Here is a 17,007-nt window from a genome sequence, read left to right as displayed (position 1 = left end):
TCTACAGGAGTTTCTCTTCTCGTACTCTCCTCTTTTTTATGTCATTGACTTGGATCATATGTCAGATAGTGATATTTTTGAAAGCTTCCCTGGTTTTTCTAATATTTAGCCAGGGTTGAAAACCCTGAGATAAGAGTGTGTATCTGAGGACCATTCTTAAAGAGAGAGTGAGGGGTAGGGGACAGAACATGAATACTGTGTGGGTGATTGAAGCCACGATCACAGATTAGAGCATGGATATCTTGTACAGTAGAAGTGGGATGTGGCAGTAGCAATGGTAGGATACCCTTAGGAAGAATGAGGAAACTAGTTACTAAGTTCTGGTTTGTCTCTCCATCAATTTCATTTGATTGTGTGAATCTTCTCATTTAGTAAGAACTTTCAAAGTTGATTCTCTAACCTAAAAATTAGGGACTGAAAAGAAAAAACAGATATAATTTTTTTCTTCTTGAAGTTTTTTCTTGTAGAATTATAGAGCATAAGATTTTTTTAATTAGCTGGACAAAACTGGACATTGGAAAATAGGTCATTCACAACAATCCAGATACTTGAGGCGTAATGAAAGAAAACTTTAAGGGATTAAGAAATTAAGCCTGTGCACAGCATTGGGAGGAAATGTTAAAATACTTGTGCAGGCCAGAGATTGGCATGTCCTACAGCAGACCATAATAAAATGCAACAGGTGATGGTTTCATACACCGGGAAACCCTAGAGTGATTCTACCTAGTTTGTGCCAAGTACATTCTAGCAATTAGCCATCATATCACTCCATTCTTTTACATACTAGAGCCAAATTGTCCAAATAATCTTATTTTAAATAACTCATCAATTACTTAAAGTTGAGTAACTTAAAGTTAAGTAACTCATCAGTGCTCAACCAAGTTTCTGTGGAAAAGTGATAATATTGGTCACTGGCATAGACTGAAATGGTATATTCCGTACAAGAAACATGGGAAAGTTCAGGCTTTGTGGTACTATGGGGTCATCGATTGTCAGAACTAGAAGGGCCTAAGGCTCTTGGATTTTACCCACCCTTCCCTTCTTTCTACTTAGTACTGAACTCCACGTACTCACCATCCCCAGTTTTAACAGTTAAGAAATCATGGCCAGTCTTGTTTCATCATACCTCATCCACTTAACCCCATCCCATATTATTTTGATGGTTCTTTCAAGCTCACTCAGTGGTTGTTGGCTGGATTCAGTTCTTCGGCAGTTGAACTGAGGGCCTCAGTTCCTGCTGGTTAGTAGGTGGAGGCCACCTTCAGTTCCTTGCCACATGGGCTTCTCCAGCATAGCAGTTAGTTTCATCAAAGCAAGCAAGAGACAGCAAGAGAGAAAGAGTACCAGCAAGAAAGAAGTCACGGTCTTTTATAACCTAGTCTCAGAAGTGATATCTCATAATTCTTGCCATACCATATTCTCTTCATTAGAAGTGAGTCACTAGGTCCAGCCCACACTCAAGAGGAAGGACCCACATAAGAACATGACACTAAGAGACAGAGATCGTTGGGAGCTATTTTAGAAAACTACCCACCTTCTAGAGGTGAACTCTAGAGTCTAGGTCTGCTGCTGATCAATATATTTGTCTTTTTACCACAGTATTGATATCATTGGGAAGAAAAAGGCCTCCCAACCCCTGCATTTTATTTGCCTCTGTGTAATAACTCTGTTATTAAGAAGTTTCCTTCTGTGACACTCTGATGTCATGTTTATATTTGTCAACCAGATTTAGTTGTCAAGAGTCATAGATAGGGTACATTGATTGGCTCTAAGCCCTTGATGAAGAATTTGAACTAGTCACCAAGTCCATGAAAAAATAAGAAGATAGTCTATAATTATTGTGTGGTATGGACAATAAATGCAAAAGTGAGAAATTAGCATCAGGTCAATTCAACCAGTACTTTTGGAATACTCCTGTATATAAAGCTCCATGTTAAGTGCTGAGGGGAGTATAAAACTCAGTAGGACAACCTACCTTTGGCGTTTTCCTTAGGAGATGATGTAAGCTGTATCTATAATGCAAGATAGACTATGGAAATTGCTCAGGTAGAGATACGGATAGAATGCTTTGGGAGCATAGGATGGAGAGGGCTTAGAATGTTAGAACCAAAAGGGCAATTAGAAATGATCAGGTGTAGTGGTCATTTTGGAGACACGGAGCCATTTGGTCAGACAAGTTCAAGGAATCTTGCTAAGATAAGGGAATCAAGTGAAATTAGGAAAAGAATATAACATTTTCAGGTGCCAGGAAGAAAAGGACTTCAGTTGGAAATAGGCAGCCTTGGATCACAGAGTATTCTAGAACTGAGGACTGTCTAAGTAAAACTTAGCACTTAAACTGGCCAAAGGTAGACTCTGTAACTGCTTTGTGTACCTGTAATATAACAATAACCATGTTTTACAGTACACAAAGTACTTTCACATACATTATTTTGTTAGGTCCTTATAATCTTGTAGTCAAGACACATTGTCATTTCTGTTTTACAAATGAGGAAACTTTAATAATGATGCAAAGGTCACAGAACTAGTAAATCAGGGAGACAAGACTAGAACTCACTACCCATTGTACTACCTGGTGTGTGAGTGTGAGTGCTGTTTTTGTTTCGTTTGTTTTTAATACTGAAAACATTGACAAGCATGACTCACTAAAGAAAGACACAATCCTAGCTACAAGAAGGAACTTGGGGTGGGTGGTGGGATGGGGGCAGGCAGAGAACTGGCAGGGAGCCTAATTATTCTAACTTGAGCATCTTCCCTGCCCTTTCAGATGCTGCTAGGTTACACCTTGGGCCCCACCCATCCTAATACTACTTTAAAATTATTTCTGCTGGAACCAGGCAAGTTAGTTTCTCAAGGTTCCTTTTCCAAGGGCTTCCTGATGCACCTAGACAGAGGGAAAGAGAAACTAAATAAAAACGTGTAAGGCTTTATTAGAATGGTAATGAGAAGAAAATTGAATTTATATTTGTAGAATATATTTTATTCCAGGCCTTATGTGCATAGGCATTTAATGTATATTTTCCCATAATCATTACAACAGTCCCATGAAGTTTAGGTATAATCTCTATACACAGTTGAAGAAACTGAGGTGAAGTTTAATCACCCAGAGTGATATGTGACTGAATTAGAGCTGGAACCCAGATCTTCTGACTTTCAATACCATGTGTGCCTTTTCCATTATAGGGTGTTGCCTTGGACAGTAGGCAGGGGTGGAGAGAGAGTGTGGAATAGAGACAAAAGGAAGTTCTCTAGAAGCTCTAAAATGGAAAGAAACTTGTTGCTGAAGGTAGAAATGATAATGACCCCCCAAAATATACCTTTAATTTCAAATGGCAGCAGAAAACTTGTTTTACTCAGGCCCTCTAGTATGTACAGCCTAGTATTCTATTCCTGACAGCACCAAGAGAAAGTATATAGAAGGGCATTTTTATCTTCCATTATATATAATAAGGGAGATGAGATGCATGTATAAACAAAAAACTTCTAGAATTGATACTCTGAGCACTTAGGAATCAGTCCAAGGGAAGTCACGTTTTAAATTGAGTGTGAGGGTAAAAAGGTTTGAAACCTTTGGGTGACTTGTACCTACTAGAACTTGCAGCTTGTACATATGACAGTGCTAGGATAATGCCCCCATTAAATGAAACAACAAAATCCCCCCTCTCAACTACATTCTCTTTATCACCTTCACTTTCACACAGGCAAACTTTTCTAAAAAGCCATCTATGTTCACTGCTTCACTCCACTCACTTTACCCACTCCAGCGTGGCTTCTGCCCCTATCATTTCACTGTAACAGCTCTTACTAAGGTTACTGATGCTCTCCATGAAGCTGACATGCAATAGACATTTTTAGTCTTTAATTTTCTCTGCGTTGTTGACACTGTTGACCATTCCTTCCTTCAGAAACATCCTTCTCTTGACTCCATGACATAATGTATATTCTTCCTCCTACTTCTCTGTTGTTTTTGCAGGGTCATCCTCCTTTCTGCAGCTATTAAATGTTCTACTTTCCCAGGCCCTCCTCTCGTCAAATAGTACACACTCTCCCTGGGTGATCTCAATCCACCCCATTGGCTTTAGTAACAACACCCCTATGCTCATGACTCATAAATTTATGTCTCCAGCCCAGATCGCTTCTCTGGGCTATAGACTCATCTATTTATTGTCAACCAGGCACTGTTCTAGGCATTGGTGATAAGCTGGACAGAAGGGGTGGAGGGTGGAGGTAGGGGGAGAGAGACAAGCAATAAACAAACAAAATGTCAGATAGGGTTAAGTGCTAAGTGTAATATACCAGGGTGATATATTAGATGTTGAGAGCTACTTTATGTTGGTTGGCCAAGTTTACTGAGGTGGTAAAATTTATGCTGACTGTTGAATGACCAAAAGGAGCCAGCTGTACAAAAGAAAGGCAATAGCTAGTGCAGAGTTCCTAAGGCAGAATGAACACAGTGTGTATGAAACAAGGAGCGAGGAGAGGAACTGGTAGGAAATGAGGTCAGAAAGGTAGGTAGAGGCCAGATATTATAGGGCCTTGGAGGCTACAGTGAGGACTTTGGATTATTCTAAGTGCAATGGGAAGCCATTAGAGGTTTTTTGTCTGTTTGTTTTAACAGGATAGAGTCTTAATCTGATTAAATTTTTAGAAATTTAATCCACTCTTTGGAGAGTGGTCCATATAGGGACACTTGGTAGCAAGGAAGTTTAAGGAGGCTACTGTAGTAGGGCAAGAGTCCAGTAGCTTAGACTAGGGTGCTAATAGGGGATATAGGAGAGCAGAGGGACAGACTCGAGGAAATTTGGGAAGTAGAGTTGATAGGACTTGCCGATTTGCATGTGGGATGTGAGGGAAAGAAAAATCTGGGATGATTCCAGGCATTTGACCTGAACAATTGGGTGAATGGTAGTGGATGGGGAAAGACTTGAAGAGGAATGAGTTTGGGGAAAGAAGGGTGGAAGGTGGACATATATATATATTTTTTTTTCTTGATTTTATATATTTATATATATATGAAATTGTGGTATTAGTTAGACAGCTAGGTAGAGATGTCAGGTAAACTGCTAGATGTGCTTCAGAGTTCAGAGAGGTCAGTACTGGAGATAAAAATTTAGACATCATTGATATTAAAAGTCCTGGGACTAGATGAGATTACCCAAAGAAGGAAGGGTGCAGATAAAGAGAAGGGGTCCCAGGACTGACCTTCATTGAGCAGAGGAGGAGAAGTCAGCAAAGAAGAATGGGAAGGATCAGCCAGTGGAACAGGAAAATCAGGGAAGCCAAGGAGGAATGTGTTTTAGTGCAGAATGAGCAGTAATTTGTATTAAATGCTGTTTAGAGGTTGAATAAGATGGAGACAAAGAAGTGACCATAGAAGTTGGCAGTGTTGAGTCCTCTGGCCTTGATGAACAGTTTCAGTGGGTTGTTGAGGACAGAAGAAGCTGATTAGAGTGAACTGAGAGAATGAGAGGTAAGAAAATGAAGATGAATATAGAGAAATCTTTGAAGAGGTATTGCTGCAAAGAGGAGCAGAGACATTGGAGCTGAAGTAGCCAGAAGGAGGTGTGAGATCAACGGAGTGTTTTTTCTTTTTGGTGTTTTGGTTGTTTTGTTTTTTAAGATGGGAAAGTCTAGAATCTTGCTTTTCAAATGTGATCTCTGAATCACCCTGTGAACCTGTTAGAAATACAGAATCTCAGGCTCCACCCCAGACCTGCTGAATCAGAATCTTCATTTTAATGAGATCCCTAGCTGATTTGTATGCACCTTAAAGTTTGAGAAGTGTTAGTCTAGAGGAGGGCTTCTCAAGCTATCTGTGGTGCAGGACTAATTAATTTTTTTCCTAATCTCTCAAGGGACCTACATGTCGTACTACCATGTATGATTTGTACATGCTCCACATGTGACTCACTATGTGAGTTCATCAATACCCTTACTAGTCCAGACCCTGTTTGAGAAGGGTCCACTTATGATGTGCTTGGATGTTGCATCAGTGTCAGCTTGCTACACGAACGACTCAATTCTTACTATAAATTCCTGTAGTTACGATGGTAACAGTTTGTGAGCCAGTCCTGTTTTGTGGACTGCACTTTGAATAACATTCTTCTAGAGCATGTTTGTATGCTGACAGGCACAAGCCTATAAGAAAAGAAAAGTAATGACGTAAGAGAGTGTGTGAGAATAATGCATATGAAGATGAGAGGGAACTGGATTCATAGTAGATGTGAAAAATTGTACTTTATATAGAAACAAAGATTCTTTGTTGTAACTCTAGGGAAAGCAGAATGCTGGCATGTTGTTAGGTTTAGAGGTAGGAAGATGAGGGTCTGAATGTTACTTCTTGGTGACAAAGTCATCAGCTGATGGGGGCTGGATGTTACTGAGGGAGAGGAAGATGTGGAGAGTCATTTTGGAGAGTGGGAAAGTGAACCTACTAGGGGAAAAGTAGCAGGATTGCCGTCAGCATCAAGGGAACTGTTTGAAATTTATGGTGATAAATTTAAAATGATACCAGTCAGTGTGGTTGTTTTCTCTAGTGGCACTTAGCTGCTTTGATGTAGGACTAGAGAGGTTGCTAGTTTGGTTTAACTAGGATTGAGATTTTGAGTATGAAGGGAGGGGCAAGTGAATTGAAGGTATTTGCAAGGGACTGATTATGAGGGAAGTGAGAACATGAAGGGGCACGTGTAATTCAGTTAAATTATTTGTCTTCACATGTATAAGATAGGAATAAAAGTGTCTCACAGGGTTGTTATAAGAATTAAATTTATTCATTGAAAGTACTTAGAACAATGTCTGGTGGTACATAGTATGTGTCTGTTACTGTTAGCTATTACTACCCTCATCTCTCCTGGACTATAGAACTATCGTCCTACCTGGCATCATTCTCACCTCCTTCCCTCTGTTACCCATACTGAAGCCAAAGTGATCTTTTTGAAATATATTCATCTGACTCTTATTTAACACTTAAATGGCTTCCTATAGCTCTTTGAATAAAGACCCAAATCCATAATTTGGCCTCAAAGGGTCTGCGCTGTGTGGCTCTCTTTATACCTCTCCGGCTTCATCTTATCTCATGCTTCTACTGGTTCTTCATCTTTGGCCACACACATCCATTTTTAGTTCCTCAAACTTACCATGCTCCATCTTCTACTTGGAGCATTCTCACTAAGGGAGCCTTCCTAGACCTCCCTCAGTGAGTCTATTTCTATGTAATTATATTTTATATAATTTATATTTAATAATATTTTTAATCAGTATTTTTCTGTTATACTAAAATGCCACGAAGATAGGCATTTTAGTCTGTTTCTACTCACTGTTTTATCCTCAGTGCTTATCAATCACAGAGCTTGATGCCCCCCTATAAATAGTCAATATTTGAATGAATAAATGAATGAGTGAAAGAATGAACAAATAAACTACTCACCAACTTCATGTAGAATTTGTGATGTTTGGCCTGTGGATCAGGACTGGCTTTCCTAAGGGTAAGATTTGAGAGATAACTCCATTAGGTGAGGAGAAAGCAAAATTTTGAGCAGAAATACCTGGCTGAGAATCTGCTTTACCATTTATCAGTTATGTGACTTTGAGCCTTTGTTTCTTCCTCATTTATAAAATAAACATAATGGTATTTGTATGATTAGGGTTACCATGAAGATTAAATTAGGTAATGAAAGCTCTTTGGTTTTTTCCTCCTTAGGATAATTGTTGTGACTTGCTATTTAACTACCTTTGCCATAACTGCGGTAATCCTTGTGGCCCCTTGATATCCTAATCACAGACTCCTAGAGGTTAAAGGGACTCAGCATGTTCTTCTGATTTGGCCAACTTAAAGCAGGCGAATAACTAATGATTTTAGACCTGTGGTTCTATTGCTAAACCTCACCAACATGGACAAAGAAGCCTCGTCTCAGTTATAGACCAATTGTTAGAAAAGGAAACAGCAAAGCCAGGTGCTGGTTCTTTGAATGCCAGCTTTCAAATTTTAAATGTCTTTCTGTTTAAACATTTTCACTTTTTTCTTTTTGGGACAGGGTCTCACTTTGTCACCCAGGCTGGAGTGCAGTGGCGCTCTCATAGCTCACTGCAGCCTCGGATTCCTGGGCTCAAGTGATTCCTCTTGCCTCAGCCTTCTGAATAACTGGAACTACTGGCATGCACCACCACACCCAGCTAATTAAAAAAAAAAATTTTTTTTTTTTTTTTTTTTTTTGTAGAGATGGAGTCTATTTATGTTGTCCAGGCTGGTCTCAAACTCTTGGCCTCAAGCAATCCTCCCTCCTCAGCCCCTCAAAGTGCTGGGATTATAGACAGGAGCCACCATGCCTGGCAGAAAATTTTCACTTAAAAAATTTGTTTTCAATTTCTCTTCTGAGATTTACTGTTTTTTTCCTTCATTTTCAGCACATATATTTATTATTATTATTATTTTACCTCATTGAGCTTCGTTATAATAGCTGCCTTAATATCCTTGTCTGATAATTTCAAAATCTGGGTTATCTTGGAGTTGTCCTCTGCTGAGTGTCTATCTCCTTGCAAATATGTTTACTTTTTATAGTTCTTTATGTAATTTGGAATTGTATTCTGCACACTGTGTATGGTATGTTATAGAGACTCTGGTTTCAGTTGATGTTTTTAATTTAGCAGGCAGTTAACTCAGACTTAAAACTGCAAACTGTCGCACCTGCAGTGGGTGGCATTTCAAATCTCACTTCCAGTTCTTTTTTCCTTCACTGAGGTCTTTGGGTTCTGCCCTGTGCTTGCATGGTTCAGGATTCAGCCAGAGACGTGGGCAGAATTTATACCTGCGTATATAGTACGCACGTATATAGTACCTGAGACTCTCTTTCTCTGGCTATCTTCCTTCTTTCTTTTCATTATCTGTGGCTGCCCTGGGTTCTGTCTTTTCAGGACAGAAGGCCTAGGATTTGGGGTGTTTTTTTTTTTTTTGTCTTTGTGGGTTTTTTTTTTTTTTTTTTGATACAGGGTCTTGTTCTGTTGCCTGGGCTAGAGTGCAGTGGCATCATCACAGCTCACTACAACTTCAGACTCTTGGGCTTAGGCAATTCTCCTGCCTCAGCCTCCCAAGTAGCTGGGACTACAGGTGTGCCTTGACCACACCTGGGTAATTTTTTCTATTTTGGTAGACATGGGGTCTCAGGGTCTCTCTCTTGCTCAGGCTGGTCTTGAACTCCTGGCCTCAGGCAATCCTTCCACCTTGGCCTCCCAAAGTACTGGTTAGGATTGCAAGCATGAGCCACTGTGCCTGCCCAGGTTTGTTAATTGGAACTCTAGCTGGACCACCCTCAGGCCAGAGCCTTAAAAATGGGGAATTCATCCCATGCCAGTCCCTTCTTTTACTTTTCAACTTCTCTTCAAAATCTGTCAGCCTTTGTTCACTTTAGAAGGTTGCTTTTTGTATTTTATTCAGAGTTTATAGTTGTTATCTGTGGGAGGGTCATACTGGAAGCAGAATTCCCTACTAGCATTTTTATCCATTATCAAAGTGTTTTGGGAATAAAGAGACTCAACCACGTTCACTTTAATTTGTTTTGTAACCTTAGGCAAGTCTTTCTTCCTCTCTGGAACTTACTTGCTCCTCTGGAAAATGAGATGGTTGGACTCTTCATGATCTGTAAGGGTCCTTTAATCTCTGCTTCTAGACAGACAGACACATACACACACATACTATCACCACTCTCATCACCAAGGGTAACAACAAGAGAACCACAAGAGAGCTGGGTACAGTGGCTCACGTAGGTAATCCTAGCACTGTGGGAGGCTGAGGCAGGAGGATTGCTTGAGCTCAGGAGTTCAAGACCAGCTTGAGCAACAATGAGACCTCATGCCTACCAAAAATTACCCAGGGGGTGATGCGGCACACCTATAGTCCCAGCTACTTAGCAGGCTGAGGCAGGAGGATTACTTGAGCCCAGGCATTTGAGGTTGCAGTGAGCTAAGATGATGCCACTGAACTCACTATAGCCAGGGTGTCAAAGCTAGACTCTGCCAGTCAATCAATCAATCAATATATACATACAAACAAACAAACACAAGAGGGAAGTGATGAGGGTAGGTCCGTCATGGTGGAAAGCTCTGGGAAGGGGCAGCACTAAAGAGTTTGAGGATGTTTACAGACATCCTCTTGTTTGTGGGGACGGGGACAGCACACTGAGGATGCAAGAAGTAAATGACATTCGGAAGCAATTGCTGCTTGCTTCTACCCCTTAAAAATAGGAGAGTATGTAGACAGTTGAAAACAAATCAGGATCATCTAGAGTTCCTGTTTGTTTGACTTTTGGCAGTGCATTCCATCCTGTTTTGAAGAGAAAGGCCCCCTGGGTCTTAGTAACATCTCAGCAAATTTGGCAGTAAGTGGTGGGTGCTGGGGCAGAAGCTTTCAGCAGGGGTGCTGCTGTCACTGTTAGGGCTACAGAGACCTTAGTGGAGATAAACTAGATTTATGTGGCCATTTCTTAGAGTTCAGAATTTTCATGTGGGAGAGGTTTTAGGCTAAGCAGAGGAAGGGGGGGGGTGTGTGTGTGTGAGGCGGGGGGAGAGGGGGAAGGAGACAGGTGGTGGTGGGGCAGAACTCGTCTGTGGGCCTGTCCTGAAGCTATTTGAATAGCAACCACACTTATTTTACTTCCATTGATTCTTTTTAAAAAATGGGTGGAGGAGGAGCTAAGGCTTCCCCCATACCCACCTAAGCCATCCCTTGGGTGCTGTCCCTGGTTTAGATCTTTTTTTATATTAATACTTCTTTTTTTTTGAGACAGAGTCTCGCTCTGTTGCCCAGGCTAGAGTGAGTGCCGTGGCGTCAGCCTAGCTCACAGCAACCTCAAACTCCTGGGCTGAAGCGATCCTCCTGCCTCAGCCTCCCGAGTAGCTGGGACTACAGGCATGTGCCACCATGCCCGGCTAATTTTTTCTATATATATTTTTAGTTGGCCTTAATACTTCTTTTCTAGCTATTTTATTGCTTATCAATAATTCTTTTCTTTTCAGCTCTTATTGGCTTAGGATTTAGTTACTCCTATTGCCTTCATCTTTTAAGCTATTAAAAAACCTATCATTTATTTTTTCTCCATCTAAATTCTAGCCTTCTAGCTCTCTGGGAGGATAAAGGCAGAGATGGAGTCCAGTGTGTGTGTGTGTAAATCAGATTAAAGGGACCAATGGTCTTAGAAGGATTTTATAAGGTGATCTGTGCAGATTTTTAATGAAAGGTGGGGGATAATTTGAATGTAAGAACATGTACGAAAGCGTTAGGTTTATCTCTAGTTTGAACCACACTTATTTTACTTCCATTGATTCTTTTTTAAAAATGGTGGAGGGGGGAGCTAAGGCTTCCCCCATACCCACCTAAGCCATCTCTTGGATGCTGTCCCTGGTATAGATCCTTTTTTATATTAATACTTCTTTGTTTCAAAGGTAGTTTGAAGCTACCTTTCCATTCTTCCTTAAGACTAGGATACATAGGAAGTTTGACCCAGATCTTCCATGTCTAGTAACTCTTCTCTAATTTTAGGGGTGAGATTCAGTGGGATAGTAGGGTTTTCAATTCTCCCGTAGAAGGCTGCTTGTTACAAAACTGTAGGGTAAGTTTGCAGACAGAGAAGCTCTATTTTTAGTTCTAACTGATACTGGGTGGTTCAGGGCTCTTTTAAGGACCAAGTCTAGAAGGCAATAAAGTGAGTCAGCATGGCGAAGGGCATTTTGTAGTCAGATTTGGTTTAAATCCAAGCTGTGAGATCTTGGACAAGTCACTTCTTGAAACTTGGATTCTTCATCTGTGAGGTGGAGGTAACATTATTGTGTTATTGTCTCATATAAAACATAAAGCATAGTGATTGGGGTATGGTAGATACTCTGCAGATGTTTGTTTTTTCTTACCCATCTTCCAGAACATCTTATTTTTAGTAGAATCCCAGCTTCACCCCTAAATAATGGTGTGACTCACCCTTTCCAAGTTTGAGTTTCCTTCCTTAACACAAGGGCATTTAACAAAAAGTTGAAAATCCCTTATCTGAAATGCTTGGGAGCATAAGTATTTCAGATTTCAGAGTTTTTTACAATTTTGAAATATTTCCCTATACATAATGAGATATCTTGGGGATGGGATCCAAGTCTAAATACGAAATTCATTTTATATATATCTTATACATATAGCACGAAGGTAATTTTATTTTTTTTGATGAATAAACTCTGAGTATTGTGTACCTGCATTTTGACTGCAACTCATTACATGAGTTCAGGTGTAGACTTTTCTACTTGTGGCATCATGTCGGGACTTAAAATGTTTTGGATTTTGGAGCATTTTGGATTTCCAATTTTCGGATTAGGGATACTCAACCTGTAGTTGACTTTTGAGATGTCCTAGCTGTAAGGTCATATAAATTTTTAGACTGTTGGGGAATGTATAGGTATGTTAATTTAAGTAAAGACAGTGTATTCTACCCTAGAACCATATCATCTGATAGGAAAGGGGAAGCCTCTTAGAGCCAGACTCTTTCTCATCTCTCCTGAGACGTAGCCAGCTTCCTTCAGAGTCAAGATCCAGACTCAGATCTTACCTTTTCTCTTTTCTGACACTGCATTGTATATGGAAGTCTTTGGGACAGGCCTTTGGGTCAGCTCAGTCTTGGTGTGACTTATGCTTATCTCTTCCTTTCTGTTTATATTCTATCCAGATCACGAGGCAACTGCCATTGAAAGATATTGAGTGACTGTTTCCAAGACAGCAAGCATAAGGGAAGCTGCCAGAAGTATTAACCGAAGTTTAAATTACCTAAATGGTAAGTATGTTGTATAGAGAAACCTGGGCATACCAATAGAATTGGGTGGTTTCTGAAGCCTCTACAATTTTTCTGCCACTGCAAGGGAGGGAGGAAAGTCAGTATCTGTTGATGGCCTATTACTATGCTAAGTACTTTACATATTTTCTCCTTTAATCAACCATTCAACCTAATGAGGGTAAAAATCCTTGTAGGAAGTTGACAACCTGAAGAAGTAGGCTTAGCTATCATTTATTGAATATTTACTCTATGTCAGGCACAGTCCTGTTTGACATATGTTATCTCCCTTGATATTTGCGCCCACCTTGTGAGGTAAGTGTTGTTATCATTGCAAGGAAATGAGGTTAAATAACTTCTCAAAGTTCACACAGGTAGTTAACGGTAGAACTAAGTTTCAAACCTGGGTTATTTTCATTACACTATAATGTTTCTCTTTTGAGAAAGTTACTTTTTGTTGAGGCAGTGACTGATTTAACCCTTAAAAAACAAAGCAAAATAATCAAAAAACATTTTGATCAACAATCAGCTCCTTTTCCCAGCCCTTTCTGGATTTTGTGTGCTAATATTTTATTGGCTGTTGTTGGCTAAGGCAAAGGAGAGCACTAATGAAATAGAAGAGAGAAGTGAGAACTCAGACAGTGAGTGGCAAGGAGACCTAGTGGTCCTGGTTGCCACTGGTAGCTGCATAATAGTTAGAGAAAGGTTCTCTGGGGAAGAAGAGCAATATGGGCAGCTCAGAATGAGTCTGGGAAATAGGTTCTAGTCATAGGAATGACTGGGCCTATGAAAGGAATCTTAATAAGACCTCTCATTCTTACGTCTACTCTCCCTAGGAAATGGGTGTAGTTAGAGATAATACAGAACTCTCCTTGAAGGAGTGGGAAACTTCAAGGCAAACCTTTGCCCTGTTAATTGGCTCAGGATTCTTATCCTACCCTTTCCCTGGAGCACTTTTCCTACCTTAAGGAACTGGGTTATGAAATTAATTTCTGGTTGGGTGAGTGACACCCAGTATTTGGTCCCTTTTTATTGAAGCACTAGTGTTTTCTAATATACTTGGTGAAATTTTGGGGAAAATAATCATTTTCATCAATAAAAGTTATTACACATACTTATTATACATAGAATATTTTGCTCTATACTGGGGCTGATGTTCAGATGACAGAAATTGACAACCCACTACATGCCTAGCACAATTCTTGGAGCTAAGTATATAGTATTAAACAAAAATAGAAAAAAATCTTTGCTCTAAGGATTATATTCTAATGGGTAAAAACAGATAAAAATGAATAACTAGATACGAGTAAACAAACAAATAAACAGGCAAATAGATAAATAACATCCACTAGGTGATAGATGTCAAGAAGAAAAAAAGGTAGGGTAAAGTGACAGAGAATGATGAGGAGCTAAGGGATTGTTCCTTTATGTTAATATAAAGTGATCAGGGGAAGCCTTTGATGAGGTGATATTTTAAGCTAAGATCTAAAAGAAGTGAGGAATCCAGCCAGGGAGATATCTGGGAGAAAAGCATCCCATGCAAAGGGAACAGCTGGTATAAAATCCCTGAAGTATAAGTGTGATTTGTCATATATAAGGACCCACAAGGAGGCCAGTGTGGCTGGATGTAGTAGGGAAAGTGCAGTAGGAAGTAAGAGTGATGGGACCCAGATCATGTAGGGCCTTATGGCCAGGTGACACCTTTGGAGTACATTTTATTCTAAGTGAGGTGGGAGCCACTAGAGAGTTTAGAGCAGAGGAGTGACTTGATTTGACTGATGTTTTAAAAGGCTCACTCTGGTTGCTGTGGGAAAACAGACTGTGGAGAGTGGGGAAAGATGGGCAATGGTGGGACCGGGGAGACCAATTAGGAAGCTTTTGCAGTAATCAGTGGTCCAGTGGAGGGATGATGGTGGCATGAACCTGGGTAATAGTGGTGGGTAGCCAGAAAGTAATGGATTCTAGACATATTTTGATGGCAGGGTCAAATTCTAATTCTCCCCATAGAGATGGTTGATCGTTCTGGAGTTAACCTCTGCATCATGTGGGTTGGAGTGATCCCTGGCAAAATTCCAAAATTGACTGATCAAAGGATGAGAACAACAGAATGACCCCTAGAAGCCAGTTTGTGTTCACTAATAATAAGTCATGCTAACTGATAACAATTCTCTTTTTTTCCCTTTAAGCGTTGTCATGATTTTATTTAAACTATAAAATCAGTACAAGTTCATTATAGAAATATTAGAGACTAGAGATAAGCAAAAAAAAAAAAAATCACACTATCTAGAGATAATTACCATATAGCACTTTAATATATATCAAGGGCATTTCGTTTTTGAAAAGATCATAGACTGTAGGATTAGGAATATGCTACAAAAGTAATGTTTCTTTTCTTTCTTTTTTTTTTTTTCCAGCGTATTATGGGGGTACAAAAGTTTAGGTTGTATATATTGCCCATGCCCCCCCACGCTCCCCCAGAAGTAATGTTTCTTACATGCTAAAATTAGGTAATGTTTTCTCATGTGGTCCCAAGACAAAATTTTGACTTGGCTTTGGAGCTGATTGAATAATTGCACTCAGGAATTGTAGTACTGATCAAAGTTTATCTAGAGGGAGAGAGATCTGTTTTTAGTGACATTCTAGAGGGCTGAGGTCTTGCTATGATGCCCAGGGTGGCCTCGAACTGAGCTCAAATGATCCTCCTGCCTCAGCCTCCTAAGTAGCTGGGACTACAGGCACATGCCTGGTGATGTGTAAAGAATATTTAGACAATAGATTGAAACTAGGAAGTTGAGATGCAAAAAATAATAAATAATAATTTAAGCTAAAACTTACTTGGCATTTAACATGGACCAGCTACTAGTCTAAGCACTTCATGTATTAACTCATTTACACTTACTGTAACCGTATAAAGTAGGTATTGAAACATAGAGAAGTCAAGTGACTTGTCCAAGCTCACACAGCTAGTAAGTCATGGAGTCTGAATTTAGGCTGTCTGGCTTCGGAGTCCGTAATTTTATTTTATTTTATTTTAATTAATTAATTAATTTTTTTTTTTTGAGACAGAATCTCACTCTGTTGCCTGGGCTAGAGTACCGTGGCGTCAGCCTAGCTCACAGCAACTTCAAACTCCTGGGCTCAAGCAATCCTCCTGCCTCAGCCTCCCGAGTAGCTGGGACTACAGGCATGCACCACCATGCCCGGCTAATTTTTTCTATATATATATTTTTAGTTGTCCATATAATTTCTTTCTATTTTTAGTAGAGACAGGATCTTGCTCTTGCTCAGGCTGGTCTCAAACTCCTGAGCTTAAACAATCCGCCCGCCTCGGCCTCCCAGAGTGCTGGGATTACAGGCGTGAGCCGCCGCGCCTGGCCAGAGTCTGTAATTTTTAATCATCGCACCATACTGCCTGCAAAAGAAATAAGAATTAAACCCCATATTTAGATTATTAAAAATTAGATTTAACAGTTTATTTGAAAAAAAAAAAATCAGTATGAACCTACAGATTGGTAATGTGGCTGCCAGATTAGTTCATGAAATCTTAGACTGCATTATTAAAACTAGGTAGACCAGGTCATCTTTCAAACCTACCCCTAACCCTCTACCCCTGGTTCAAGCCCCTTTCCCATCTCTTGCCTTGACTATTCATAGCATCCTAGTTTATCCTGTTACAATGGTCTTTTAAAAACTGCAGTTCTGATTGTACTATTCGCTTGCTTAAATCCCTTTGTCCAATACACATTGCAAATTTGCTTCCCATATCCACTTGGCAGGCATGTCATGTGTGTTTTGGAGGGTCTGCACAGTGGTGTTCTTTTTATTTTTTCTTCTTTTTTAAAATTTGAATTAGTTGGCTACATTTAAGAGATTTCATGTAAAAGTGTGGCATGGTCTTACCTCTTAGCCACAGTCCTATCAGGTCCCTGTAACTCATTTACATTATTGGTCTGATCTCTTTGGCATTTACATTTGCAAACTTTGGCATAAAGGCCAAGTATCTTTCCTAGAATGTAGTGCCCAAACCTGAAAACAGTCCCCTTGATGTAATTTGGCCAATACACAATACAATAAAAGTATTACTTTCATCTATTTACCAAACATTTATAAGGTTCCCCACCTTTCCCTGTCACTGTATTCAGTGCCCAGGACAGAAAAATGAAGATAACACAGTCCCTGCTCGCAAAGCTCAGAGCCCAGTACAGGATGACAA

The 17,007-nt window shown here is 39.9% G+C and overlaps 1 protein-coding gene across 2 annotated transcripts in view; it reads left to right on the top strand.

Annotated features, from left to right (window-relative positions):
* Nucleotides 1-17,007, top strand: part of LUZP1 (leucine zipper protein 1) — an 84,282-nt gene that overhangs the window by 42,512 nt on the left and 24,763 nt on the right. For both annotated transcript variants that reach the window (XM_069479526.1, XM_069479527.1), the window contains exon 2: nt 12,693-12,797. The gene's annotated coding sequence lies outside the window, so the exon portion shown is untranslated. The remainder of the gene's footprint in view (nt 1-12,692; nt 12,798-17,007) is intronic.

The sequence above is a fragment of the Eulemur rufifrons genome, chromosome 8 (assembly GCF_041146395.1).
Source record: "Eulemur rufifrons isolate Redbay chromosome 8, OSU_ERuf_1, whole genome shotgun sequence".
Taxonomy (NCBI): domain Eukaryota; kingdom Metazoa; phylum Chordata; class Mammalia; order Primates; family Lemuridae; genus Eulemur; species Eulemur rufifrons.
Note: the sequence above shows the minus strand (reverse complement) of the source record. Positions and strands in the feature narration are given on the sequence as shown.